This window comes from Oryctolagus cuniculus, unplaced genomic scaffold (genome assembly GCF_964237555.1).
Source record: "Oryctolagus cuniculus unplaced genomic scaffold, mOryCun1.1 SCAFFOLD_77, whole genome shotgun sequence".
In the NCBI taxonomy this organism is placed as follows: Eukaryota; Metazoa; Chordata; class Mammalia; order Lagomorpha; family Leporidae; genus Oryctolagus; species Oryctolagus cuniculus.
In genome coordinates this window covers 59957-85646 of record NW_027208393.1, presented here as the reverse complement: position 1 = coordinate 85646, position 25690 = coordinate 59957, and the positions used below count along the sequence as shown (strand labels likewise).

General features: G+C 43.1%; 1 long non-coding RNA gene across 1 annotated transcript; it reads right to left on the bottom strand.

The window, feature by feature from the left end:
• Nucleotides 1–520: 520 nt before the first annotated feature.
• On the bottom strand, nucleotides 521–25481 carry LOC138848410 (uncharacterized). Its single transcript, XR_011386159.1, has 4 exons — nucleotides 25312–25481; nucleotides 20880–21081; nucleotides 3464–3640; nucleotides 521–2615 (listed from the first exon to the last, which is right to left on the bottom strand). It is a non-coding gene; the product is annotated as an uncharacterized lncRNA (long non-coding RNA).
• Nucleotides 25482–25690: the final 209 nt, after the last annotated feature.

The window sequence follows — 25690 nt, the reverse complement described above, 5'->3', positions numbered from 1 at the left end:
AATGCACACCATATGAGCCCTCTTGGGTGAGTTCAGGATCAAACTCATTGTTCAGTGGCTTCTTGCTGCCTTCTGCTGGACTTCTGATGCAACTAACGCATTTTTTGTTAGACACTGACAAACTGCTTACAGACCACCCTACACAATGAAGAATAGCAGAGCTGAAGTGATCCCAATTTTCCAGTTTAGCACTTAAAAAGCTATAGAAATTGAGAGAGATCATATTCGTAACCTGTTTTAACTGCATCCTATTTTTATGTTTCATTTTCATTTCCTATCATCTCGTATTTTTTACTTCCACTTGTTATCTATTTTCTATAGCTCTCTATTTAGGAATATGTTGCTATTTTCCATATACATGTGCACTTCTCAAAGGTCCTTCTGTTATTGACACTCAAGATAAATCCCTGTGGTCATAGAACATTCATTGTTTTATTTGTATCTTTTCAGTTTATTTAGGCTCTTTTGTGACCTAGCAAAAGTTCTTCTGCAGAGTATTACATGTGCACTTGAATAGCAAGTGTATTCTCTTGTCCAACTATACCGTCAAGTTCTTTCATGATGTTCATATTTCCTATATCCTTTCCAATATTTTGCAAACTTCTTTCCATTACTGAAAATGGCAAATATATGTGCCCTAATACTAGTTGACAACTCTACTTCTCCCTTTTTGTCTCTCTGTGACTCTGCTTTCAAATAAATCTTTAAAACATCCCTAAAGAATAACATTGAAATTTTCATTGCAAGTGCATTGGTTTGATTTTATCTTCTGTAATTTTTCTGAGTTCTAACATTTTTAATGGACTCATTAGGGTTTTTTGACATTTGAAATTCCAAAAGAGGGGAGGGATGGATGGACAGAGAGCAGCCACATGTTGGTTCATGCCCCGAATGATCACAGTAGCTGGGGATGAGTTAAGTCAAAGCTAGGATCTGAGAGTTCCATCTAAGTTTCTCATGTGAGGGAAAGGGACGACTTGAAGCATCAACCCCCTGCTGTCTCTGTTAATGATACAATGCCATGTAACAGACAACTAATTCCACTACATTCTTATTTTTATCAGTTTGCTCTCTTTCTTGCCTAACAGCTCTAGTTTCAAGTTCCACTGCTACAAGCAAAAGAAATAATGAGGGCAGGGATCCTTATCTCCTTGATATTAGAGGAGACTACTGAATACCAGAAGCAGTGATCTAGCTATGGCCTGGATCATGCTGATGTGTATTTTTCTATACCCAGTCTGTTTATTATGCCACATCTATTTCTTTGTGTGATGCAAGGCAATGTCTTGTGCTAAGCTCTATCACATCTCAATTTTCCCCTTGTGGGTCTATATTAGCCCAATACAGGCATTGACCAATTGACCATCAAGGTTGTGGTGAGGGAAACGTTCCCCAGCTGGAGGCAAGATAGACTAAAATTGCAGTGATGCTTCAGTGATCCCAGCATCCCATATGGTAAGGTCCTGGCTACTCCACTTCTGGTGCTACTCTCTGCTACTGCTCCTAAAAAAGCAGTGGAAGATAGCCCAAGTTCTTGGATCTCTGCCACCCAAGTAGAGACCTGGATGGAGTCCCAGTCTCCTGGCTTTGGTCTGGCCCTACACAGCTGTTTCAGACATTTGGGGAGTTAATTGCTGAAGCTGACATGAGGTGATATTTTGAATGAAATTAGGTCATTGTTAGTCCCTCCTCAGCTTCCAAATAGCCTGCTAAATTATGTTTCACCATTAAGAGACTCATTGTACCATATGCAATTGTGTATTAAAACAGACAGCTTGGCAAATAGCATAAACTTAAACAGAAATACCATTAGTTTTAACAATCCTCTACTAAGGTATATAAATGAAAGACATAGAACCAGTATAATGAAGAGCTGCCTATATTCTCATGTGTATTACACATTACTCAGAATGTTAGATGTAAAAACAGTGGACATATCTACCTACACATGAATAGACTTGAAATGTGCCACATAAACACAATGGGGTTCCACTGAGCCTTCCATAGTGAAATTCTGTCACTTTTGACAATTTATGTGAATATAGAGATTATCATGTGAAGTGACAAACCCAGAAGGACACAAAAGGACAAATATTATCTCACTAAAAATTTGGAATGCATGTTAGAGAGAAGAATGGTGGAGTAAGGATAAAGGGGACACATTGGTAAATATGCACAAAGTTTCCCCTAGACACCATGAATGAAATTATAATGTTGCATTTCATATTTCAAATTTCTTGTAGAGGTTTTTAAATGTTCTCACCATAATATATGAGGTGAAGAATGTGAATAATTCTGGGCCAGTGCCGTGGCTCAATAGGCCAACCTTTTTGGCACTGGCACACCAGGTTCTAGTCCCAGTTGGGGTGCCGGATTCTGTCCCAGTTGCCCCTCTTCCAGGCCAGCTCTCTGCTGTGGCCAGGGAGTGCAGTGGAGGATGGTCCAGGTGCTTGGGCCCTGCACCCCATGGGAGACCAGGAGAAGCACCTGGCTCCTGCCTTCGGATCAGCGTGGTGCACCAGCCGCAGTGCGCTGCCCACGGCGACCATTGGAGGGTGAACCAACGGCAAAAGAAGACCTTTCTCTCTGTCTCTCTCTCTCACTGTCCACTCTGCCTGTCAAAAAAAAAAAAAAGAGAGAATGTGAATAATTCTCATTTGAAAATCCCAGAATTAACATTCATCAAATGATCACATCATACCCTAAAGTATCTACAACTATTTTTCAGTTGAATATTTATAAAGGCAAATATTATCAGGTTACACTAAAAAAAAAATAAAGAACAATATAATCTGTATAGGATTAAAACTTTAAAAAAAAATTTTTTTTGTATTAATACAGAGAAATGTTCCATGCATTCCATAGCAGGATAAAACTTGAGGGGCCAGCACTGTGGCATAGCTATAATTCTAACATTTGAAACTAAAGAAATTTTTCAGAGAAAACTCAAGCCAAAACAAGAAAGCAGAAGAAATAAACAGTAAAATGGAGAAGGTGGAGACAGGAAGGGGTAATTCTCCCCATCTTCATGTAGGAAAGAAGCAGTGCTGTGATGCTAGCATGTGGCAAGGATGCCTCCCCACCAAGACCCTACAATCTCTGAACCTTGCTATCAACCACCATACTCACATATGGATCCTCTTTGGACTCTGCTGATGGCTCTGGGACAGTCATACAACCCCTGCTGTGCATGTAAGCCAAGCCCAGGAAGAGCCAGTTCAGATTTACCACCCACATGCTCTTGTCTGTTGGCTGGCAGGGTGAAAACCCTGCAGGGTTTACTACATACCAATTGTAAGAAGGCGGCATGTTTGAATATCCTGGGGATTTTGTATTTTCACCTGGGTCAGAGACAAAGGATTGTGCTGCTTAATGCTGAACACAGTTGCTGCATCAGCAAAATGATTTCCTTCTTTTGCCTGGAAATGCAGGGGCTACACAAGTGGTACAGATAATATTAAACCTTTTAAAGTGTCCAGGTCCTGCTGCTCCTTCAGGGTGAAGTCCACAGTCCACACCTGTAACAGTGCATTTCTCCAAAAGGTATCAGCTCTGGATCACAAAGAAGGGTGACAGGGAGTTCATTCTTCTCTTTATGTCTATCTTGCCTCTTATATAAGATGGAGCTAATTTTTGTATGCTATAGGCCAACAGAAAGGAAAATGATAATCAAAACATATCAATTTCATATTAACTTTGCAATTATGAAATTTACTATAATAGAGTTTCCCTTATTCAGTAAAAGATCACAGTGTAATCTGTAGACATAAGTGTAATGTGTAACTGAAGGGTGTTAGATCAAGTGAGACATCCATTCAAAGTAGATCAGGCTAACAATGTTTTAAAAAACTTTGGAAGGATGGCCTTGTGGCATAGTGTGTAAAACCACAGGGAATCTGTTTAAGACCCAGTTGCTAACTTCCTTTCCAGCACTCTGCTAATGCACCTGGGAAAGCATAAGATGGCCCATGTCCTTGGGCCCTGCAGCCACCTGGGAGACCTGAGAGAAGTTCCTGGCTCCCATCTGTTCCAGTTCCAGCTGTTGCCACCATCTGGGGAGTGAACTAATGATGGAAGGTCTCTCTCCCTTTCTAAATAAATCTATTAAACAATAAATTTTAGGGGATGGTATAGTGCCACAGCAGATAAAGCTACCATCTGAACCCACAGCATCCCACATGAGCACCAATATGAGCCACACCTACTCCATTTCTTATCCACTCCCTGTGAATAAATGTGGAAAACCAGTGGAAGATGGCCGAAGTACTTAGACTTCTGCCATCTACCTGGGAAACTTGGAAGAAGTTCTGGGCAGGTACTGACCCAACCCCAGCCATTGTAGCAATTTGGGGACAACCAGCAGATGGGACATCTATCTCTTTCTCTCTCTCTGTAACTCTCTTTCAAATAAATAAATAAGTAGTAAATAAAACTTTTTTGGATCATCAGGTTACTCTTCACAGAAAAGACATATCTCTTCATCAATGTGTCCTCATGAATATAAAATTGCAAAACACACTGGCAAAAAGGCAAAGAAAAAACTAGACCAAGTGATGGGAACTACAAATGCACCATATCTAGGTGAGTGGTCCTTGACTGTGAGGAGAAAAAAACAGTAAACATGTTCAAAGAAGTGTTAACTGAATGAATCACTGTTTTTGAATATTATTTATAAACAAAAGTATACTTAAAAGCTTTTTCATATTTCTTCCAAAAGTCAATGTAATTGCTATTGTTTACATGAAAGATATTGCGTATGTCCTCAAACAGGGCACATAAACTTGGAAAGTTATCTTAGAAGATTTCCATTTTTTTAAAGATTTTATTGGAGCTGGCACTGTGGTACAGTGGGTTAAAGCCCCAGCCTGCAGTGCCAGCATCCCATACAGGCAACAGTTTGAGTCCTGGCTGCTCTACTGCCAACCCAGCTTCTGCTGTGGCCTAGGAAAACAGTGGGAGATGGCGCAAGTGCTTGGGCCCCTGCACCCATGTGGGAGACCCAAAAGAAACTCTTGGCTCCTGGCTTTGGTTCAGCTCAACTCTGGCTGTTGCAGACATTTCAGGAGTGAACCAGTGGAAGGAAGACCTCTCTCTCTCTCTGGCTCTACCTCTATCTGTAACTCTATCTTTCAAATAAATAAAAATAAATATTTAAAAATAACAGATCAAAGGGACAAGATTTTAAACAAGATTTTACTGATTTATTTGAGAGGTACAACTACAGACACAGAGAGGGAGGGATAGAAAATATTTCTTCCATCTGCTGGTTCACTCCCCAAATGGCCTCAATGGCCAGAGTTGAGTCACTCAGAAGCCAGGAGCCAGGAGCTCCTTCAAAGTCTCCCACGTGGGTGCCAGAACCCAAGCACTTGGGCCATCTTACACTATGTTCCCAGGCCACAAGCAGAGAGCTGGATCAGAAGGTGAGCAGTCAGGACACAAACGGGTACCCATATTGGATGCTGGTGCAGCATCACCAGCCCCCAGATTTGAATTTGAGAGTCAACGTCTGGAAGGAGAATGAAGAAATAGAGAGGAAGAATTGGAGAAGACATGGTATGATGACCAACCATTAGACATAGAGTAGTCAGAATAGTGAAGAAAAAGACAGGAAGCGTGAACACAATTTGGTACTAATTGGTTACACAGAGGGTTGAAAGTGGAGTTCAATTCCATGATGTGTACATGAAAGACTGTGTGGACACTTGCACAGGAAGTAGAAATTGGAAAAAAAATCAACAAGAATATGATGCAAAGAGTGAGACTGGTACCCATATGGGATACTGGCACTACAGGCCATAGCTTAACTTTTAAGTCTTGAAAAAAAGATTATTTGCACACAATTTATACCTGCAAGACTCAAAGAATCTCCTGAGAACACCTATTTGGTTGGTTCAATAAAAAAAGAATACTGGAGCCAACATTGTGGTGTAGCAGGTTAATCCACTGCTGGCAACACTGGAATCCCATATAGGTGCCAGTACAAAACCTCTCTGTACCACTTCCCATCCAGCTCCCTGCTAAGGTATCAGAAAGCAGAAGATAACCCAAGGGTGTGGTCTCTTCCACCCATGTAGGAGATATGGAAGAAGCTCCAGGATCCTGGCTTCAGACTGTCATAGCAGCAGTCAATACAGCCATTTGTGTAACAAATCAGCAGACAGAACCTCTCTCTCTCTCCTCTTTCTATGACTCTTCCTTTCAATTTAATAAATAAACCATTAAAAAAAGATGAAACATGACCACTGCTGGACAATAGTGGGAGTCAGAGAGTATTCTTATTTTATATATTATTGTTTAACATTGCCTCCTCCAGTTCTTCTAAAAAGTACAAGCAATCCTTTGGGAAATGATAGCAATCTGTCATCTCCAAAGTAACTGATACCTGAAGGTTATGGCCATGACAATACTGTTAAATATGTGAACAGTTAAATAGACCTCAAATGCTTTCAAATGCTCAAAATTGGCCAAAGGAAAGGAGAATGAAGCATATATAAAACACGTTTAAAAAATCATAAAATGAAAGATTAAAACATCATCTCAAAAAGTTGACTCCAATCTGGCACCATGGCTCACTAGGCTAATCCTCCACCTGTGGCGCCGGCACACCGGGTTCTAGTCCCGGTCGGAGTGCTGGATTCTGTCCTGGTTGCTCCTCTTCCAGTCCAGCTCTCTGCTGTGGTCTGGGAGTGCAGTGGAGGATGGCCCAAGTCCTTGGGCCCTGCACCCGCATGGGAGACCAGGAGAAGCACCTGGCTCCTGGCTCCTGGCTTCAGATCAGTGTGGTGCACCAGCCACAGCACACTGGCCGCAGTGGCTATTGGATGGTGAACCAACGGAAAAAGGGAGACTTTTCTCCCTGTCTCTCCCTCTCACTGTCCACTCTCAAAAAAAAAAAAAAAAAAAAAAAAAAAAAAAGGTTGACTCCATCTAAAACTACAAAAACATATATCTAAGTCCACTTTTTATTGTCAGAAGCAATCCAACTGACAAAAAAGTACTGAGGGTTTAAGCCATAGAGGCCAAGGGTGATAGATAGGAAATACAACACCTAAGCAATCTAACCCCGAAAGTCTTTGCCAAAGGCTGCAATGTGGATTGCAGAGGAAGGATACTGCAGAGGGCAGGGACTTGTGCAGTGAGGATGCATAATCAAGGCCTCAGTAGAGTGTGTGCCATGTGAACTTAGGTCACTCCCTATTTCTGCCTCCATGATAGACAAATTGCTATGATGATCCTCCCACCCTTCGTGACTCCCTACTTTTTTCAGATCATAAAGGAATCTGAAAACCTGAAGAGTTACTCTGGTTTATCTTACTCATGCTTTCACCCTCTACATGGGGTACACAGAAGGCACATAACTTGTTTCCTCTGTTAACACGTCTATGTATCAAGGGAGGCTACATCTGGAGATAACACGGGTGCCTGGCATTATTCTAGATTCTGGATTTGAGTGAAAATGGGACATTGTGGTCTCTGGTTGAGAAAAAGTTAAGATACCTGTGGGATGGCCTGCGCTGCGGCTCACTTGATTAATCCTCTGCCTGCAGTGCTAGCATCCCATATGGGCACTGGGTTCTACTCCTGGTTGCTCCTCTTCCAGTCCAGCTCTCTGCTGTGGCCTGGGAAGGCAGTGGAGGATGGCACAAGTGCTTGGGCACCTGCACCTGCATGGGAGACCAGGAAGAAGCACCTGGCCCCTGGCTTCAGATCAGTGTAGTGCCAGCTGTGCCAGCATTTTGGGGGGTGAACCAACTGAAGGAAGACCTTTCTCTGTGACTCTCCCTCTCACTGTATATAACTCTGTCAAATAATTTTTTTTTAAAAAAAGATACCTGTGGGAGAAGAGACATTCCAACATGTGATGACCAGGGACCACTCATTTTCAGTGTTGTTTCTTGTGAGAGGATCTTACACCCCCATTCCTATACTTAAAAATGCAGACAAGGCCACATGACTCTTTCCAGATACAGTGGAAGAAAATTTTGTCACATTTGAGAAAATCACAGAAAATCACTGTTCTTTATCATCCAGCCACAATGACCATCAGTAAACACCATTCTATCAGCCTGAGGTCAAAATGACAGCTGATGCACAGCTTAAATGTGGAAGACTTGAAGAAACTGGGTCATTGGTTACCTGAGAAAGCCATTAAAAGACCATTAGCTGTAGTAGATGGCACTCATAAATAGATGGCACTGCAAGTCCATGGGTTATATCTCTGGAATTTTTAATAAATAGTGCTTAACAAAAATACAGAGAAAAGGGACTGGTGTGTGGCACAGCAGGTTAATGCCTTGGCCTGAAGTGCCAGCATCCCATATGGGTGCAGTTTCTAGTCCTGACTTCTTCTCTTCTGATCCAGCCCTCTGCTATGGCCTGGGAAAGCAGTAGAGGATGGCCGAGTCCTTGGGCCCCTGCAGCCACGTGGGATACCCAGAAGAAGCTCCTGGCTCCCAGCTTCAGAATGGTACAGCTCTGGCCATTGCAGCCATCTGGGGAGTGAACCATCGGATGGAAGACCTCTCTCTCTGCCTCTCTTCTCTCTGTAACTCTGTCTTTCAAATAAGTAAAATAAATCTTTAAAAAAAAAGAAATTAAAAAAATAAAGTTTTGGATCAAGACACAGAAATAAATAAATCTTAAAAAATACAGAAAAAAGCTAAAATGGAATCCAAAGATCACATCAAATGTACAAAAACTTGACAAGTACATGAGGTATATGATTTATAATTTTGAGTGAGAAAATTCCATAACATTGTACTAAACACTAGATGAATAAAATAACAGAAATTTAGTTTCATAGTTTCACACTATGCTGCCTGAAATTTTGATTTCTTCTGAGGACATTCTTTTGTTTCAAGATCATCAAATTTCCAACATAACCTTTGGGATCTAGTCTGTTTCTCCTCCCATCTCTAGGGACTCTCTTTCAAAATCAGATTGGAGGGGCCAGCACCGTGGCACAGTAGGTTAATCCTCCATGCCTGCGGTGCTGGCATCCCATATGGATGCCGGTTCGAGTCCCAGGTGCTCCTCTTCCAATCCAGCTCTCTGCTATGGCCTGGGAAAGCAGTAGAAGATGGCTGAAATGCTTGGGCTCCTGCACCCACATGGGAGACTGGGAAAAAGCTCCTGGTTCCTGGCTTCAGATTGGCACAGCTTCAGCCATTGTGGCCATTTGGGGAGCGAACCAATGGGAGGAAGACCTTTCTCCGTCTCTCCCTCTCGCTGTCTATAACTCTACCTCTCAAGTAAATAAATAAATAATCTTTTATATATCAGATTGGATTAGGTCAGGATATAAGATAACACTCAGACATCAATAGCCTCTGTATACACAGACAATACCACAGCTGACATAGAACTTCTAAAATCAATCACATTCACAATAGATACAAGAACAATCAACTACCTTGTAGTAAATTTAAGCAATGTCAAAGATCTCTGTGATGAGAAATACAAAATATTAAAGAAAGAAATGAGACAAAAAATGGAAAATTGTTCATGTTCATGGAGTTAGAATCAATATCAAACTCCAAACTACTGAAAACAATTTAAAGATTCAATACACCAAGATTCAATATACTGATTCAATATACCAAGGACATTCTTCTCAGATATAGAAAAGGATGCTGAAATTCATATGGAAACACAAGAGTCCCTGAATAGCTAAAGCAATCTTACACAACAAAAACAAAGCTGGAGGCTTATTTGAGATGTAGAGTTGCAGACAGTGAGAGGGAGGGAGAGAGGTCTTCCATCCACTGCTTCACTACCCAATTGTTCACAATGGCCTGAGCTGGGCCAATCCGAAGTCAGGAGCCTGGAGGTTCTTCTAAGTCTCCAATGCAAACACAGGAAGGAGCTCAAGCACTTGGGCCCTCCTCTACTGCACTCCCAGGCTATAGCAGAGAGCTGCATTGGAAGAGGAGCAGCCAGGACTTTAACTGGTGCCTACATGGGATTCCAGCACTGCAGGTGGAGAATCACCCACTGTATCACAGCACCACTCCCAGGTTTCAAGATATACTATAGTGCAGTAATCAAAAGAGCCTAGCACTTGTTCAAAAACAGATGGATAGACCAATGGAACAGAATATAAATGCAGAAATCAATCCTGGAGAAGGATAGTCTCTTAAACACATAGTGCTGGGAAAACTGGATCTCCTCATGCAGAAGTATGAAGCAATACTCCTACTTTACACCTTACAAAAATACACTCAAAATGGATTAAAATGGATAAAAGATTTAAATAACAACCTGATACCAAATTATTAGAGAAAGTTGGGGTGACCCTGCAAGACATTGGTATAGAAAAAGACTACTTGGAAAAGACCGCAGAGGCACAAGCAATCGAAGCCAAAATTGACAAATGGGATCACATCAAATTGAGAAGCTTCTGTACTGCAAAAAGAAAAAAAAAAAAAGTTATCAAAGTGAAGGGCCAACTGACAAACTGGGAGAAATGATTTGCAAACTATGCAACTGATAAAGAATTAATAACCAGAATTTATAAAGGCTCAAGAAATTCCACAACAGCAAAATGAAAAACCCAGTGCAGAAATGGACAAAGGAGTTAAATAGGTATTTTTAAAAAGAAATCCAAATAGCCAGCAGATACATGAGAAAATGCTCAGGATCACCATTCAACAGAGAAATGTAAATCAAAACCACAAGGAAGTTTTACCTCACCCTGGTTAGAATGGCATTCACATAGAAATCAAACAAATGCTGGCAAAGATGTGCGGAAAAGTTAACCCTGATCCACTGTTTGTGGGAATGTAAACTGGTAAAGACACCATGGAAGACAGTATGGAGATACCTCAAAACATCGTACTTAGTGAATAAGCCAGTCTAAAAAGGAAAAAAAAAAAACATATATTCTCCCTGATCTGTGATAACTAATAGCGCACCTAAAGGTAAGCTATAGAAATGAAATTGACACTTTGAGAAGCAATGACTTTGAACAGTCCTTGTCTTGACTATTGAGGAACAATTTTTTCACATTATCTGTTGAACTCTTTACTTAGTATAGAGTTACTCATATGTGTATAAAGTTAATTGAAAATAGATCTTAGTAAAAAACAGGAATGAGAATAGGAGAGGAAGAAGAGTGTAGGTGGGAGGGTGGCTATGGTGGGTAGAGTCACTATGTTCTTAAAGTTGTAATTATGAAATGGATGAAGTTTGTCTTCCTTAAATAAAAGGTTTCTAAGGAAAAAAGATATGAAAGGAACATTCCAGAAAAATTTTCATTTTGATGATTTGAGTCAAGGCTACTTGGTAGCAATATTTAAAAGCACAGAATGAATGATTCATTTTTCATCTTATTTATTTTTAATTGTTTACTTTTTTGTTTTAAAAGACATAGTTTTGGAGAGAGGAGAAGACAGAGAAAGATCTTCCATCTGTTGCTCTACTCCCCAAGTGGCTGTAACAGCCAGAGCTGGGCCAGACTGAAACCAGGAGTGAGAAGCTCCATGTGGGTCTCACACATGGGTGACAGGTGCCCAAGCACTTGGACCATCTTCTGCTGCTTTCACAGGTGCCCTAAGCAGGGAGCTGGATTGGAAGTGAAGCAACCAAGAAACAAACTAGAACCCATAGGGATACTCGAATCCCAGGCAGCTGTTTAACCCAATATACTGTAATGTCACAATTTTTGTAAATTTAGACACTAGAAGTGAGTGTGGACAACTCAAGAAATTAAGCTTCTGCAACTTAAGTGAGAGGCTAGGACTATATTCCTGGCTCTCTGTTATGACCCTGTCTCAGTCCTGGTTGTTGTGGGTGTGAATCAATGGATTGAAGGTGTCTGTCTCTGTCTCTCTCTCTCTCTTTCTGTCTCTCTCATTCCATAACACAGAGTAGGCTAAGCCTCCACCCATGGTGCCAGCATCCCATATGGGCACCAATTTGTGTTCCAGATGCTCTTCTTCTTTTTTAAATATTTATTTGAAAGTAGCGTTGCAGAGAGAGAGCCAGAGACAGAGAGAAAGGTCTTCCATCTGTTGGTTCACTCCCAAAATGGCTGCAATAGCTGGAGCCTGGTGGATACAAAGCCAGAAGCCAGGAGCATCCTCCAGGTCTCCCACTTGGGTGCAGGGGCCCAAGGAGTTGGGCCATCCTCAACTACGTTCCCAAGCCATAGCAAAGGGCTGGATTGGAAGTGGACCAACTGGGACTCAAATCAGTGCCTATATGGGATGCCAACACCACAGGCAGAGGCTTAACCAACTATGCCACAGCAAGGGCCCCAGATGCTCTTCTTTGGATCCAGCTCTCTGATTTTGTCCTGGGAAAGCAGTGGAAGATAGTCCAAGTCCTTGGGCCCCTAAACCCACCTGAGAAACCCAGAGGAAGCTCCTGGCTCTTAGCTTTGGATCAGCCCATCTCCAACTATTTCGCCATTTGGAGACTGAACCAGTGGAGTGCAGTGGAGGATGGCCCAAGTCCTTCGGCCCTACACCCGCATGGGAGACCAGGAGAAGCACCTGGCTCCTGGCTTCAGATCAGCATGGTGTGCCAGCTGTAGCATGCCAGCCGCAGCGGCCATTGGAGGGTGAACCAATCAATGATAAAGGAAGACCTTTCTCTCTGTCTCTCTCTCACTGTCCATTCTGCCTGTCAAAGAAAAAAAAGATGGCAAAAGATTCAAGTCAAAAACTAGAGAATTGTCTTGGGCTCTAACTATAGTTTATGCCATTGATAAATGGAATAATTTGCCTGAAACATAACTTTGTGGAGTGTAGTAATCCTGCATTTGTACACTCACTGTGATAAAACTATGGAGAGTTATTTAAGGACCTGCAATAGATTCTATCCTCTACACATTTTCTGATCTAACCCATGAAGCAAGTTCAGCCTCCAAAAAGCTTTTAAAGACACTCTACTTTAATAATTAAAAATATTATCTTTTTAATTTTTTCTGATGTAGCAAATTCTTGCCAAAGTTTGAATTCAAACCATATAAAAAGTCTTGTAGCTATGGCAATAAAAAAATTAAGACCAATGTGAATTCAGCTCAGATGGCTTTAAATCTTGAAACCATTATTACTTTATCTTATATGAATCCTGATTCTGAATTATATTTCTTTATGCTTTTCCAATTTATTTAAAAAATCTCATAAACTCTTATCATACAATGTGAAAGAAGCTGAGGAATAAATAACCTACCAGCAATATATTTATTTTTGTCGGTCTTGACCACATGTATATGTCTCTAGAATCTTATCTGCAAGAGAAATTGCTTAGAAGGAGGGGTCAGACAAAAAGTCTAGATTCTTCCTAGATTCTACTGTGCTAATCAAGATCATGAAGGAAATGTATATAGAAAAATGGGCATATTGGCTCAGTGACAAAAATGAAGTAGCCTCCCTGTGGGGGAATATAATCTTTACACATGGGAAAAACAGAAAAGATGCCAAAAGAGCACACACAAGTCTACCAATCACTTTGATTAAACATAAACTATTGTTAGACTAAAATATTAATTTCTTACCAATTCTGTAAAAAAAAATCTTTGTCAGGGGCTATCACTGTGGAGTGGTGGGTAAAGCCACCTCCTACAGTGTGGGCATCCATATGGGCACCAATTTGAGTCCCAGCTACTCTACTTCTGGTCTAGCTCTCTGCTATGGACTGGGAAAGCAGTGGATGAACACCTAAGTCCTTGGGCCCAGTGCACTCACATGTCAGACCTGTAAGAAGCTCCAGGCTACTGGCTTCAGATCAGCCCAGCCCCAGCCATTGAGGACATGTGGGAGTGAACCAGCAGCTGGAAGGCCTCTCTCTCTCTTCCTCTGTCTCTGTAACTCAGCCTTTCAAATAAATAAATCGTATAGAAATAATTTATAATGTTCATCACAATTGTTCAAATAAGTAGCAGTACACCAAAAAAAATTATGATTTCACTAGAATCTATATTACATAGAAAATTACTCAGGCAGGACTGTTTTCCTTAAAACATCTCTTGCTTTTTTTATGTATCTCAAATTCCTTAAAAGTATCCAACTACATACATGATAGAATGCATATGGTGGTGAGGTTTATTTCACTTCTACACACATATTTATCACCACTAATGTGCTAAATTATTCCATTTTTTTCAAGTGAAAATATTTAAGTACATTAAGAGTAGGATAAACACAAAGATAGCTTCAGTTCTGATTAGGATTTAGGTCAGAAAAATTTTAAGTGTTACACAATGAAACTGAAGGCAGTTTTCCAAAAGGATAGTACACTGTTTCCTTAGCATCAATCTGTGCAAAGTAAAATCCATACAGCTGAATGGGCATTACAGATACATCAGTGGTAATCAGTACAAATAAATATAAAAGTGGAAATACCAAGTCACTGGAAACTGGTATTTAGTAATGAATAATCAGAGATGCCAGTTACTACTAGATGGAATAAGGAAATAAGGTCATCCCAGTGTTGACAAATCACAAAATACACATCAATGAAAATTTAGATAATCCCTCCACTCTATGAATACTTCATATTAAATTTGAATTTATCCACAACCTGCCGCCTAACAATATTTTTCTCAGATATTTGAAATATTTGCCATGCATTAGCACTGGTGGGGAATTAAAAAAAGTAACAGTCACAGACATCAAATAATAATCTAGAAGAAAGCAATATTCCATAACCACTGGAACCACTGACGTGAACTGCCTGAACGACAACCTAGAATAGAAACATCTGGGGAGGCCAGCACTATGGCTCAATAGGCTAATCCTCCACCTTGTGGCGCTGGCACACCGGGTTCTAGTCCCGGTCGGGGTGCTGGATTCTGTCCCAGTTGCCCCTCTTCCAGGTCAGCTCTCTGCTGTGGCCCAGGAAGGCAGTGGAGGATGGCCCAAGTGCTTGGGCCCTGCACCCACATGGGAGACCAGGAGGAAGCACCTGGCTCCTGCCTTCAGATCAGTGTGGTGCGCCGGCTGCAGCGCACTGGCCACGGTGGCCATTAGAGGGTGAACCAATGGCAAAGGAAGACTTTTCTCTCTGTCTCTCTCTCTCACTATCCACTCTGCCTGTCAAAAAAAAAAAAAAAAAAAAAAGAAACATCTGGGGAAAAAGCACTCAAGGCAAAAAAGGAAGACATCTTTTTAGTGTAAAATATCAATAGTTAGTATCAGCATCCTGAAAAGTTGAAAAGCCAAGAAACAAACACAAGCAAAATTCTTCTTTGGAAGAAGCAGATCGTAAACTACAAAAAGAAACACAAAGAATTAGACCTGGTCACTTCTGAGGGCAGTGGGGGAAGAAATCAGGAAGACACCTGAACTGACAAATGCCCATTCATTCTCTTGGGTAAGCATTCTGTGGGTGTTTATACTTTTTATGTAAAGTCAGCAGAAAATAAGGCTACTGAACAGTAATCAGGCCCTTGCTTCTCGACAACTGGGTTCACCAGAGAGGAAAGCATTTATTTCAAGAAGCCGGCATCTTGGGGAGAAAGAGATCTCTTCATCTAAAATGTGCTCTTTCCACCCAACAAGCCAGCAAGAGCTGTTTCTAAGAACATGGGTCGAGGGGCAGACACTGGTATATGGGGTAAAGGCACAGCCAGCAGTACCACTGTCACATATGGGCACCAGCTGCTCTGCTTCTGATCCAACTCACTGTGAATGCAGCTGGGAAATCAGTGGAAGGTCACCCATGTGCTTGGGCCCCTGCCACCCCCTTGGGAGACCTGGGAGATGCTTCTGACTCCTGGATTTGGTCTGGCCCAGCTCAGGTGATTGCAGCCATGTGGGGAATGAACTAGCTGATGGAAAATCTCTCTCCATCTCTTCCTCTCTCTCTCTGTATCTCTTCCTTTCAAATAAAATAAATAAATCTTTTTTTAAAAAATGGGTAGCTTCAGATGGAGGTTAGAAATCAAAGTGATTCTATTTAGTTGACAATTTGGCAGCTATTCAGGCTTTGCGCTAATAAGTGCTCATCTGGGGATATCCAAGGCATCAACCAGGTGAAGATGTTTTGATGGGGCTGAAGCTCCTTTGTTAGCTGGGTCAAAGCCTGCTATTCTGGGCTGATGCTGTAGCACAGCAGGATAAAGACCCGGCCTGTGGCACCAGCATCCCATATGAGATGCTCCTTTTCTGATCCAGCTCTCTTCTGTGGCCTCGGAAAGCAGTAGAAGATGGCCCAAGTCCTTGGGCCCCTGAACCCACATGGGAAACCCAGAAGAGGCCCCTGGCTCCTGATCAGCTCAGATCTGGCCATTGCAGTCATTTGGGGAGTGAACCAGTGGATGGAATACCACATAGGATCCCTGATCATTATAATAATCACTTACATAATATTAAGTCAAATTATGTATAAATATATTAAGTATATTGAATATTGAATTAATAGACATAGACATTTAAAATATATTAAAAATCTCAACTCTGAAAACTCAGTTTTCTAAACCCAAAGTCAGAGAATACATGAGATAATCTTGACAAAACACAAAATTTCTTTCCCTTCTGTAATAACCAAAAGGTAAAGAAAATTCTTTTGTGCTGTGTTTCTTCTAATGGGAAGCTCCTCCAGATTACTTAGAAGCTAAACCCAAAGGAAAGGTACCCAAACTTAGACACTGGAGGCTGTGAGCATTCGACATTATAAAAGAATGAAAAAACTTAGAAAAGATTACACCTGTTGCCGGTACTGTGGCTTAGCAAGTAGAGCCACCACCTGCAATGCTGCGATCCCATATGGGTGTCAGTTCACATCCTGGCTGCTCCACTTCTGATCCAGCTCTCTGCTATGGCCTGGGAAAGCAGCAGAAGATGGCCCAAGTCCTTAGGCCCCTGCATCCCTGTGGGAGACCCAAAAGAAGCTCCTGGCTGCAGCTCAGCGCAGCTTTGGCCATTGTGGTCATCTGGGGAGTGAACTATCAGATGGAAGACCTCTCTCTCTCTCTCTGCCTCTCTGTAACTCTGCATTTCAAATAAATAAATACAACAAAATTAAAGAAAATAATACACCTTAGAAACAAAAGCAGAAAAAAAAATCCCATAGAACAATTTAAATACATCTAGAAAAGTCAGGTGTAGGGGCCAGTGTTGTGGCATGGAGTGTAAAAGCCACCACCTGTGACACAGGCATTCCACATGCACACTGATTCTAGTCCTGACTATTCCATTTCTGATACAGTTCCCTGATAATGTGCCTAGAAAACCAATGAAAAATGAAAAAGTCCTTGGGCCCCTGACAGCAAGGTGGGAGAACCAGAAGAAGCTCCTGATTCCTGGCCGTTGTGGCTCAAGTTCAGCCATTGTGACCATTTGGGGTGTGAAGCAGTAGACCAAAGATCTCTGTCTCTCCCTCTCTCTGTAAACTCTGCCTTTCAAATAAAAAGAAAGCTTAAAAAATATTAGGTGTAGGGGTTGGTGCTGTGGCGTAGTGGGTCAAGCCACTGCCTGCAGTGCCAGCGTCTCATAAGGGCACTGGTTTGAGTCCCGGCTGCTCCACTTCCTATCCAGCTCTCTGCTATGGCCTGGCAAAGCATCAGAAGATGGCCCAAGTCCTTGGGTTCCTGCACTCACTTGGGAGACCTGGAAGAAGCTCCTGGCTCCTGGCTTCACATCAGCACAGCTCTGGCTGTTGTGGCCATCTGGGGAGTGAACCAGCAGATGGAAGACCTGTCTCTCTCTCTCTGCCTCTTCTCTCTCCGTGTAACTCTGACTTTCAAATAAATAAATAAAGCTTTTTAAAAAATTAGGTGTAAAGATCAAGTACTCTTATTATCCCTAGTCTCCTAAGATAAATATTTCTTTCAAGATTAATTTATTTCCAAGGTAGAGTTACAGAGAGAGAGAGAGAGATCTTCCATTGGCTAGTTCATTAGCCAAATGGCCACTACAATTGAGCCAGGCAGAAGCCACTGCCAGGAGACTCATCCAGGTCTCCCACATGGGTGCAGGGTCCCAAGGACTTGCGCCATCCTCTCCTGCTTTCCCAGGTGCATTAGCTCGGAGATGAATCAGAAGTGGGCCACGAGGAATCAAACCAGTGCCCATATGGGTTGTTGCCATCACAGACAGCATCTTAACCCGCTGTGCCACAATATCAGCTGTAAAGACAAGCATTTCTTATGACAGGCCTTAACTAAACAATAAAGGAGGAGAAAACAGCTTATAAGAGATGACTAGTTGTTGGAAAGGAGTCAACCAAATGGAAACTGTAAGAAGCTGCAGTTGAGAAGATGGTTGAAAATGTTATTAGAGGGGCCAGGCACTGGAGCATAGTAGGTTAATCCTAGGAAAGCAGAGCAAGATGTGCTTGAGAATGGGGGACCCACAAGAATCTCCTGGCTCCTCTTGGATTGGCTCAGCTCCAGCCATTGCGGTCATTTGGGGAGTGAACCCATGGATGGAAGACATTTCACTCTGCCTCTCCCTTTCCCTCTCTCAAAATTTTAGGCACTGTGGTATAGAAGGTTAAGCCTCCTCCTCAGTGCCAGCATCTCATGTGGACTCTGGCTCAGTTGAGTCCCAGCTGCTCTACTTCTGATCCAGCTCTCTGCTAATGCACCTGGGAAAAGCAGAGGAAGGTGGTCTAAGTACTTGAGTCCCTGCACCTGTGTGGGAGACTCAGCAGGCACTCCTAGCTCCTGCTTACTGGCTCCTGCCTGACCCAACCCCCACCCATTGAGGCCATTTGGGTAGTAAGTCATTGGATGGAGAGCTCTTTCTTTTCCTCTTTCTCACTTTGTATCTCTGCCTTTCAGATAAATAAATCTTTTTTAGAAAGTTATCATACTTTAAAATCAAATATTAAAAATCTCTAGCAAATATTTATCGTTAATATTTATATTTTCTAAAAAAACTTTACTGATTTAACATAGGGGACTAAATCCTAGTTTTATTTATTTGAAAGACAGAGTTACAGAAAAATAAAGCCAATGAGAAAGAGATTGTCTATCTGGTTCACTCCCCAATCATCTACAACAGCCAGAGCTGGGACAGGTTGAAGCCAGAAGCCAGGAAAGTCCATGTGGTTCTCCCACATGTGTGGCAGGGGTCACAGCACTTGGGCCACCTTCTGCTATCCCAGACACATTAGCAGGGTGCTGGATTAGAAGTGGAGCAGTCTGGACTCACAGAAGTACTCTTATGGGATGCAGGTATGATCGACTGCACTTAACCTATGATGCTGCCCCCACTTTGAAAATTTTTAATGTCAGGGCCAGTGTTGTGATGTATGGGTAAGGCCACCACCTGTGATGCTGGCATCCCATATGGGCACTGGTTCATATCACAGCTGCTCTACCTCAGATCAAGCTCCCTGCTAATGGCCTGGGAAAAGCAAAGGAAAATGGCACAACTGTTTAGGCCCCTGCTACTGATGTAGGAGACCTGAATGGAGCTCCAGGCTCCTGCCTTCAGTCTGGCCCAGTGCTTGATTATTACAGACATCTGGGAATGAACCAGTAGATGGAAGATGTCTGTCTCTGTCTCTCTCACTCAGCCTTTCAAATACGTAAATAAATATTTCAAAAATTCTAGACTTGGGGATATTGACTTAGAATTATTTCTTATTGGGGCTGGTGCTGTGGCATAGTAGGTTAAGCCTCCACCCGCAGTGCTGGAGTGCTGGCATCCCATAAGGACACTGGTTCAAGTCCTGGTTACTCCACTCCAATCCAGCTCCCTGCTAATGACCTAAGAAAGCAGAGAAGGTGGCCCAGAGTCCTTTAGCCCCTGCACCCATGTGAGAGAGTGGGAGGAGGCTCCAGGCTTCTGGCTTGAGATCTGCAAGGTCCAGCCATTGCAGCCCTCTGGGGAGTGAACCAGTGGATGGAGGACCTCTCTCTCTCTCTTTCTCTCTCTCTCTCTCTCTCTCCTTCTCCCTCTCCCTCTCTCTGTTATTCTGCTTTGCAAATATTAAATATTTAAATAAATAAATCTTAAAAAATTATTTCTTATCCTTGGAAACTTACTGTTTAGTGAAAACTTAGCAAGTAATTTTGAACAGTTATATGTTAACAACTTATGAAAACATTTACCGGGCCGGTGCCACAGCTCACTAGGCTAATCCTCCGCCTTGCGGTGCCAGCACACCGGGTTCTAGTCCCGGTCGGGGCACCGGATTCTGTCCCGGTTGCCCCTCTTCCAGGCCAGCTCTCTGCTGTGGCCCGGGAGTGCAGTGGAGGATGGCCCAAGTCCTTGGGCCCTGCACCCCATGGGAGACCAGGAGCAGCACCTGGCTCCTGCCTTTGGATCAGTGTGGTGCGCCGGCTGCAGTGCGCCAGCCATGGCGGCCATTGGAGGGTGAGCCAACGGCAAAAGGAAGACCTGTCTCTCTCTCTCTCTCTCTCTCTCTCTCTCTCTCTCTCTCTCTTTCACTGTCCACTCTGCCTGTCAAAAAAAAAAAATTTACCAAAAGGCCCAATGCCTTCTATATATTTTAAGCCAAGAGTACATGTATTTAGAAAAATCTATCTTTTACATTTAGCAATTCAAAAAGTCATCCTACTGCAGAGTAGCCCTTGGTCTCTCTAGCTGTTACACTGCTTTATCTCTCTTCAGCCACTGTAAGTCAGAGATGCTCTTATCCCTGGGCAGGAAAACCTGAGGTCTATTACCTCATGTCAAATTGCATAGGGTCCCCAACTCAGTAATCCATCCCATGATCACCTTGAGGAGAGGATCTGGGTTGTGCATGGCACAAGCATCATGAGCCATCAGGGGTGGGATTCCCTTTGTACCCAATCATCCTCCTCACCTTGCACAGCTCGTACTGGGCATTCTCTTCAGTGTGTGTTCAGTTTGTATACCACTTCCAGCTCATGTCTGCCACCACGTGGCTTCTGCTGTGATGTAGTGAACAGCAAGATGGCCCTGTGGTGTCAAAGATCAGGCAGAAATGCTCACCTGTTGGCTTGATGCTGATGTTTGCTCCATCTCACACATATCCATGAATCCAGCAAGGCTTGCAGCATCAGCTTGAACCTTGCTGTGGATTCTGACCCAGCACTGCTACATTATCTTCTCTACCTCCTCTCCAGTCAGTGCATACTTGAGCCTATTTCTCAGGAAGGTGAGGAGAGGGAGACATCCCTTAGGTTGCAGGGACCTGAGGATGCACAAGGTGCCACAGCAAAGACCACCAATTCATTTTTCAGCAATTACACTTACATTGCCTGAGAAACTAACATATTAGATAAGTATGGTTATTCTCTTAAGTCATGATCTTGCCAAAGAACAACTTTAAATTTGACTTCATAGGAAGCAATGAACACTGCATCATCTTTTCATCTAATGTCTGTGCTTAGGTGAAAATTACATTGTGATTTTAAATAACACAAATAAGCACAACCAACTTTTACACATACAACAGTACACACATATAATGCATAGCATACATTATGACACAGAAAAATATAGAAATCTCTGCAATTCTTTTTAAATCTTTTAATCAGGCCCTATGGCTCACCATGTGGGTAGCCAATTGCACAGGGATGAATGTTGGTAAGAAAGAGCTTATTTCTAGAAGCTGGCATCTTGGGGAAAGAAATTTCTCTCTTTTTTTAAAATTTTATTTATTCATTTGAGAGACAGAGCCACAGAGAGTGGGAGAGCCAGAGAGAAAGGTTCTCCACCAGCTGGACCACCCCCAAAATGGCCACAATGGCTGAGGCTGGGCTAATCCAAAGCCAGGAGCCAGGGCCTTCCCCATATCTCCCACATGGGTACTGGGTCCCAAGGCCCCCTGGGCATCTCCCACCACATTCCCAGGCCACAAAACAGAGAGTCAGATCAGAAGAGGACCAACAGGGACATGAAACAGTGACCACATGGGATGTCAGCACTACAGGTGGAGGTCCAGCTCTATATGCCACAGTACAGCCCCAAGAGAGAGCTCTTGATATAAAATGTTCTATCTCTGTTAAAGGGTTAATTTTTTAAAATTTATTTATTTATTTGAAAGTCAGAGTTACACAGAGAGAGAAGAAGTGGTAGAGAGAGAGAGAGAGAGAGAGAGGTCTTCCATCCAAAGATTCACTCCCCAATTGGCTGTGATGGCCAGAGCTGTGTCAATCCGAGGCCAGGAGCCTGAGATCATTCTGGGTCTCTCACTTGGGTGCAGCAGCCCAAGGACTTGGGCCATCTTCTACTGCTATCCCAGACCATAACTGCTAAAGGGTTTCTTAAAGGACAAGGGTAGCTTCAGGGGGAGGTAAATAAAACAATGAGTCACCTTAATTGACAATATGTAAATGCCCGAGCTTTTTTCTGATGAGGCCTCTTAACCAGGGGACTCAGCATCAGTTGGGTGAAGGCTTCTTTGTTAGCTGGGGCAAAAGTCCACCATTATACAAATGCTACTATTCACCAGAGTAATTCAGGCAATATACAATATCAGTAATTGGTTTTTGCTATATAAAATGTGAAAAGGAAAAGGGAAGGAGGATGGCTTTAATATGGTTAAAATTCCTTTTTAAAAGCTCCAATCAACTGAATATAATTACTTCCTGCTGTTAGTAACCTCAATTAACCCTATTGTTCCTGAAAAATTTACTTGAGCATTTAACTCAGAAAGCAACTTCAGTCCCAGTGATGGTACTGGACACTAACATACATGAAGATAATTATATCCTCATTTCAGATTCAGTAAGCACTCTGTTGGAAAAACATCTTTTATTGCTTTATTAACTCTTGTTCCTCACAGTCAATTTTATCAGAGGCCTTTGTAGAAATTTACAATAGATTTTTTTTTAATTTTTTAAATTTATTTGACAGATAGTCGGTGAGAGAGAAAGAAAGATCTTCCTTCCATTGGTTCACCCCCCAAATGGCCACTACAGCGGGCGCTGTGCCAATCTGAATGAAGTCAGGAGCCAGGTGCTTCTTGTTTCCCATGTGGGTGCAGGGCCCAAGCACTTGGGCCATCCTCCACTGCCTTCCCAGGCCACAGCAGAGAGTTGGACTGAAAGAGGAGCAAACGGGACTAGAACTCGGCACCCATATGGGATGCCAGTGCTGCAGGTGGAGGATTAACCAAGGGAGCCATGGTGCTGGCCCCTATGATAGATTTTTTAAGAGATCAGGGAGCCCCAGGGTCTCTGCTCTACCACTGGGCTGAGGCAGAGCTGAAGTTCCTGCATTTTCTAAATTGACAAGGACTCCCAACCTGTCTCCTTGGGCATCAACAGCCACAGACAGTTGCTGGAAGGTTTAAGGGATTTAAATGCTTACTCCGTCCCATTTACCAGAACTCTCACAAAACCTCTACTGTTAGAAATCCACTGATGCTGTGGCATATTGGATAAAGCAGCCACCTGCAGTGAGTGCCAGCATCCCATGTGGGTGCCCATTGGGGCTGGTCCTAGGTGCTCCAATTGTGATCCAGGTCTCTGATGTGGCCCTGGAGGAGCAGTGGAGGATGGCTCAGGCCATTGGGCCCTTGGGCCCTTACATTGGGTGTTGTGTGGGGGGAACCCAGAGAAAGCTCCTGGCTCCTGGATTCAAATCAGCCCAGCTCTGGCCATTGCAGCCATCTGAGAAGTAAACCAGTAGATGAAGGACCTGATGGAACAAGGAACAAGGACATAAGCCTCAGCCATTCTCCTGCATTGAACAAAAGAGATAAACATTGGAATGTACTCTTTGCCCTAGAAACACAATTGGAGGGCCTGCGCTGTGGCATAGCAGGTAAAGCCACTGTCTGCAGTGCAGGAATCTCTTATGGGTGCTGGTTTGAGTCCTGGCTGCTCCATTTCTAATCCAGCTCTCTGCTATGCCTGGGAAAGCAGTGGAAGACAGCCCAAGTCCTTGGGGCCCTGCACCCATGGGAGAGACCCAGAAGAAGCTCCTGGCTCCTGGCTTCAGATCGATGTCCTGCCATTGTGGCCATCTGGGGAGTGAACCAGAGGATGGAAGCCTTCTCTCTCCCTCTCTGCCTCTCCTTCTCTCTCTGCTTAACTCTGACTTTCAAGTAAATAAATAAATCTTAAAAAAAAAAAACACCTCAGTTGGGTCTCTCACTCTGCTGTCTTCATACTCCACCCCTTACAGCCACCTGAAAGACCAGTTCCAGGAATTCCCCTCTGCTTGCTGCCCCCTACCTAACCCCCATCCCCAGCCTTCCCTGGGGGTCAGGGCCTTCTGTCAGGTGTTCCATCATGGGTACATGGACAGTTGCAGTTGGTTACCCATCTCTACAGATTTATTTTCCCTGAATAAATTCGGTCCAGCTATAAATTCATACACTACCTCTCTATTCTGTGCCTCTTTTCCTAACAGGACACCCCCCCACCTCTGCCTCCCTAACTCTGCTTTTCAAATAAAATAAACATTTAAAAATCCCACATAACAACCACCTTCTCTTAAATTTAACACATAGGCAGGCCATGCAATATTACAATAGAACACCATTTTTTTCTTAGTCATAAGATCGTAACTATATCCTGCCCAATCAGCCATGATGCAACTCAAGGTGATTTTGGATGAAAATTAAATTGAACCACTCATATTTCACCCAAGAGGAAGAAATCCTCATACAAACAACCAAATGAGTACTCTTCCATAAAATATCCAAATTTCCTCACAGGGAGGCTGAAGTAAAAATCTTAGAATCCATCTCCTACACATCAGTACCACAAAAAATGACCTAAACCAGGTCCAAATGCCATGAACCCAAAGAGCAGAGACAGAAATTGCAGGTATGCCCCTGGTTCAACTTACCCAGTCTCAGAGCTGTTGACTCCGGACACAAAGGGGAGCCATTGACTCCCCGCAAGGTAGCTAATGTCCAGCAGGAACAGAAAGGAAAGTCCTGGAGAGAAAGTGCTCTCAGAAGCTGCGGGGATGTCCCCAGAGTCCCAGCCAAAATGTTAGCTCAAAAGTGGCTCTGGGGTGGAGGTACAAGTGACCATTGCCCTCCTTACTAATGTGAAGGTTTAAGCCACTTGAAAAATACATTCCAGGGGCCAGCGCTGTGGCTCAGTGGGTTAATGCCCTGGCCTGAAGTGCCAGCATCCCATATGGCCACCAGTTCTCATCCCGGCTGCTCCTCTTCCCATCCAGCTCTGTGCTATGGCCTGGGAAAGCAGTAGAAGATGGCCCAAGGCCTTGGGCACCTAACCTGTGTGGGAGAACCCGGAAGAAGCTCCTGACTCCTGGTTTCAGATTGGTGCAGCTCCAGCTATTATGGCCAATTGAGGAGTGAATCATCGGATAGAAGGCCTCTCCCTCTCTCTCTCTGCCTCTCCTCTCTGTGTAACTCTGACTTTCCAATAAATAAATAAAATCTTTAAACAACAACAACAACAAAAATACATCACAGACTTCTGGGCTAGCTCACCAGTGTTGTTTCCAGACACATAATCCGGCTCTGGATGCTCACCGCTTCAATTCGCCATAGCTGAGTGCTGGCCAGAGGAAAGGGTGTATTTCCAGAAGGCAGCTGCAGTCTTGGGAAAGAAAGTCCTCCCAATCCAAAGAAGCCTTTTTCTACCAAACCCCGCAGCACAAAGGATGTTTAAAGGGACAGGGGTAATTGGAGCACCAGGCTTGAAATAAAACAATGAGTCTATTCAATTGACAATTATGCAGATTTTCAGGCTTTGTTCTGAGGAAGGTCCCACCAGCCAGTCAGGGGAGTCCAGGGTGTCAGGAGGGAGGTGCTTTCAGTTGGGGGAGGGTTCTCTGTCAGCTGGGTCAAAAGCCTGCCCTTCCAAATC